Consider the following 5017-nt stretch of genomic DNA (forward strand, 5'->3'; position numbering starts at 1 on the left):
TGAGGTTTGACCACCTTTTGTTTCAGCTATTTTTATTTTTACATGTCACTTTGAGTATACTCAGTGGTGTTTTAACTACAATATCTTCTGTAATGAAATTCATGCATGCATATTATGTCTTAAAACACCACTGTTGTTTTGACTTAATTTGGCTTAATTGTTTTATGCTATTTCTGCTTTATCTGAGTTTTTTTTTTTTTAACCAGTGAAAGACTGTTTTTCCACAGCCGAACTCATATTCTTAATAGATTTGCAATGTTTGTTTTAAGATATGACATGAATTTCAGCTGCTTGGTTTGCTAAGTGTCCCCACCCTTCCAACCCCCAGCAACTCAGTAGAGGACAGACATTTTGCTTTTATTGGAAGCTGTGTCCTAAATTGAATTGGAACTCCTGATTTATATGCCAACGTCAGCTGGCATATAGGTATAGGAGAACTTTTACCCCTTAAATTTGTTTTTCTTACCCACTATTTAGCTTTCACAGGGTTTACTAAACAGTGAAACTTAATATATTATTTTATGTTGAATATTTACAGTCTTTTCCAAAACTTTATTAGCATTGGAAAGCATATATTCCCTGAAATAAGTTTCAATCTCACAATTGGTGTAGTTTAATCTAGTATGTGCCATAACCTTTTTTTTAAATTAATTAATTAATTAATTTAGTTTTGGGTGTCTTGGGTCTTCGTTTCTGTGCGAGGGCTTTCTCTAGTTGCGGCGAGCGGGGGCCACTCTTCGTTGCGGTGCGCGGGCCTCTCGCTGTCGCGGCCTCTCTTGTTGCGGAGCACAGGCTCCAGACGCACAGGCTCAGTAGTTGTGGCTTATGGGATCAGCGGCCATGGTTCACGGGCCCAGCCGCTCCGCGGCATGTGGGATCTTCCCGGACCGGGGCACGAACCCATGTTCCCTGAATTGGAAGGCGGACTCTCAACCACTGCGCCACCAGGGAAGCCCGCCCCATAACTTTTTATTTAAAATAGAAGCATCAGGACTTCCCTGGTGGTCCAGTGGCTAAGACTCTGCGCTCGCAATGCAGGGGGCCCAGGTTCGATCCCTGGTCAAGGAACTAGATCCCACATGCCACAACTGAGAGTTCATATGCTGCAACTGAAGTTCGCGTGCCACGACTGAAGATCCTGCATGCAGCAACGAAGACCCTGTGCAGCCAAATAAACAAATATTTAAAAACATAGAAGCATCACGTAAAATAGTTAACAATTGCATACTTCCTGGCACAGAAATTCAATATACAGAATTACTTAGTAGCAGCAGCGTTTTAGAAGGTATATAATCTAGTTACTTGTAGTTTTAAGTTATTACTGATTTTATGAAAAATAAGTAAAGCATTAGGTATATGCCCTGAGCTTTTTAGATTTGCACATATTCTTTTTTTTTTTTTTTTTTTTTTTTGTGGTACGCGGGCCTCTCACTGCCGTGGCCTCTCCCGTTGCGGAGCACAGGCTCCCGACGCGCAGGCCCAGCGGCCATGGCTCACGGGCCCAGCCGCTCCGTGGCATGTGGGATCTTCCCAGACCGGGGCACGAACCCGCGTTCTCTGCATCGGCAGGCGGACTCCCAACCACTGCGCCACCAGGGAAGCCCTGCACATATTCTTTTGAAGCCTTCACTAATGTTTTCATGTTCCATGCCATGGGATAATGAGGTCATTTTTCGTGCTGTTGAAGGAAAGAAAACCAAACTCTCTTGAAGAGATTCTAATATGTCTGTGTTTTGCCTAATGCTTTCCTGTAATATTCCCAGACAGAAGGTCTTAAATTTGAGGAAGTAGTCGGGAGATGCCTAGTGAGATTCTAAACTCCATCTTCTCTCACAATGGGACCAATTGCTGCTTCTTCCCCAGCCCCCACTCCATTTCATAATTGGACAGTGGTATTCTATGCAAAAATTATCATTTTCCAAACCAAATAGAAGTTATGTTGGAAGAAGAGATCTGTTGTACAACAGCGAACAAAGAGACAATTCTTCCACATACTTAAAAAATGTATAACATCTATATCAGGAAACCTGAGAATGCTACCACATTTCACATAGAAGACCTAATAGAAAAGCACACTATACTCTTGGATTTGAAGATTCAGGTTCTTAACTGTGTCAATTCTAGAAGTCAATCTACAAGTTTAATGGCATTCTAAAAAAAACAAAAACAAAACTCCACCAGACAGTTAACTCTGTCGAGGTACTAGTGTAAGCTCATTTTGTAGATGAATAAAATGAAGCTCATAAATCAAGTAACCTCTCCAAGGTCAGAAAGCTAGGAAGTAGTTGAAGCAAGGCATCACAAGAAGGTGTTTGAGGGCTCAGATGTAATAATAGCTAATATGTAGTAAGCACTTACATTACTAAGCACTACTGTTCCAGGCAAAGTACTTATGTATTTTCTATTTAGAATAGCATCTAAATATATTTAGAAAATCAGAATTTGTGAGGCCTCTAGGGTGGTTCTAGAGCTAAAGCATGCTATATTTATAGATTTTATAGGTCTTTTATAATCTCCTCCTCCCAATTTCACTTTTCCCCATATGCATGAGCAATTGTGTTCCAGCATCATTTATTGATTATTCTAACCTTCCCCTATGATTTGTTATCCTGCTTCTTTATATATCAAATTTCATATATGTGGAATTTTTCTTTTTTGGCCTTCTGTTTTATTAGTCTTTTTGCCTATTCCTGTATCAGTTCCACTCTATCTTAATTTCATGAATGGTTAGGATGAGCTTCACTGCTGTGTTCATTCAATGCAAGTTTCTTTTTTTTTTTTTAACATTTTTATTGGAGTATAATTGCTTTACAATGGTGTGTTAGTTTATTCTTTATAACAAAGTGCATCAGCTATACATATACAATGCAAGTTTCATTGAACAAATACTTATTGAGCAACTTCTTTGTGCCAGGAATTGTGTAGGTGTTGGGAAAATAGCACTGAACAAAACAAAAAATTTTCATGGAGATCACTCTTGTAAAGAATTTCTTGGGTATTTGTCTTGCTTATAAGTTTTAGAATCAGCTTGCAAGTTCCATGAAAAACCTGAGAGCTTTTCAACTTTAAATTGTATCAGATAAGGAAAAATTGACATTTTGTCAATTCTATCCATGAACATAGAATGCTTTTCCATTCATGTATATCTCCCTCTCTCCCTCCCTCCTCTGTTTTGACCTTTGTTTGGCTTTATAGTTTCTTTTCATATTTTATTAGGCTTATTCCCAGTTATCATATATTTGCTGTTGCTATTGTAAATGGATCTTCTATTTGACTTAAGTTTTCTAATGGCTTGTATACAGAAATGGCTTATTTTTGGCTGGGGGTTATGTAGATTTAGTTTTGGGTATTCAAGTATCCAAATACCTTGCAAGGTATCCATATACCTTGCAGAGCTCTATTTCTCATAATTATTTTGTGTATTCTGTAGAGTTTTCTACGTAGATAATCATATCATCAAATACAGTTGACCCTTGAACAATGAAGGGGTTAGGGGTGCCTGACTCTTCTTGCAGTGGAAAAATCCAGGTATAACTTAGTTGGCATTCCGTAAAGGTGGTTCCTCCATCAACCAACCATGGATCATGTAGTACTGTAGTATTTACTATTAAAAAAAATTCACATATAAGTGGACGCATGCTGCTCAAACCTGTGTTATCCAAGGGTTGACCGTTTGTGTGTGTGTGTTTCAGAAAGAAATGGAAAATTTTATTCACACCAATCTGAGAATTATAGCCTGAGAGACAGTCTTTTCAGGAAACTCTAAGAACTTTTCTAACTGTAATCTGTTTTTAATTCTCATATCATTTTGTTTTCTTGACTTATTGCATTGGTTAGGATTGCCAATATAATGTAGTAACAGTGGACATTCTTTTTTTTTTCTTTTTTTTTTTTTTTTTTTGGTTATGTAAGTTACAGGTGTACAGCATAGTGATTCACAATCTCTAAAGGTTATACTCCATTTATAGTTATTCTAAAATATTGGCCATATTCCATGTGTTGTACAGTATATCCTTGTAGCTTATTTTATACCTAATAGTTTGTACCTCTTAATCCCCATCCTTAAAGCCCCTCCCCCCTTTCCTTTCCCCATTGGTAACCACTGGTTCTCTGTCTGCTTCTTTTTTGTTGTATTCAATAGTTTTATTTTTTAGATTCCACATATAAGTGATATACAGTATTTGTCTTTCTCTGTCTTACTTCACTCACCATAATACCCTCCAAGTCCATCCATGTTGCTGCAGATGGCAAAATTTCATTCTTTTTTTTATAGCTGAGTAGTATTCCATTGTATGTATATACCATATCTTCTTTATCTATTCATCTGTTCATGGACACTTAGATTGCTTCCATTTCTTGGCAATTGTAAATAATGCTGCTGTGAACACTGGGGTGTATGCATCTTTTTGAATTAGTGTTTTTGTTTTTTTGGATATATACCCCGAAGTGGAATTGCTGGGTCATATGGTAGTTCTACTTTTAGTTTTCTTTTTTTTGGCCACACTGCGTGGCTTGCGGTATCTTAGTTCCCTGACCAGGGATTGAACCTGGGTCCTGGCAGTGAAAGTGCCGAGTCCTAACCACTAGACCGCCAGGGAATTCCCTACTTTTAGTTTTTTTAAGAAACCTCCATTATAGTGGACATTCTTATTCTTGATTTTAAAGAGTTTCACTGTTAAAAAAAAATGTTTGCTGTAGGTCTTTGGTTCCCTTCTAGTCCCCCTTGCTATGAATTTTTAAGATAAATGTGACATTTTCTCATGCTTTTCCTGTATTTCTTATGATCATATTGTTTTTCCTTTAATCTGCTCATGTGGTGAATTATGTTTGTAATTTTTTCAAAAAGTCTGTGTATCCTTATATTCCTGGATTCTTGGGATACATCTGTCATCAGTCATAATGTATATTCTTGTTTATGTACTGTTGGATTGATTCTGCTTGCTAATATTTTGTTTACAGACTTTTAATTTTTTTTGTATCTATGGTTTTTTTTCTGAAGTTGGCCTATAATTTTCAT

At 37.4% G+C, this 5017-nt stretch overlaps 1 non-coding gene across 1 annotated transcript; it reads left to right on the forward strand.

The window, feature by feature from the left end:
• The first annotated feature begins 995 nt into the window (after positions 1 to 995).
• On the forward strand, positions 996 to 1068 carry TRNAA-CGC (transfer RNA alanine (anticodon CGC)). The gene has a single exon. It is a non-coding gene; the product is annotated as a tRNA-Ala (tRNA).
• Positions 1069 to 5017: the final 3949 nt, after the last annotated feature.

This window comes from Neophocaena asiaeorientalis, unplaced genomic scaffold (assembly GCF_003031525.2).
Source record: "Neophocaena asiaeorientalis asiaeorientalis breed wild unplaced genomic scaffold, Neophocaena_asiaeorientalis_V1.1 scaffold504, whole genome shotgun sequence".
NCBI lineage: Eukaryota > Metazoa > Chordata > Mammalia > Artiodactyla > Phocoenidae > Neophocaena > Neophocaena asiaeorientalis.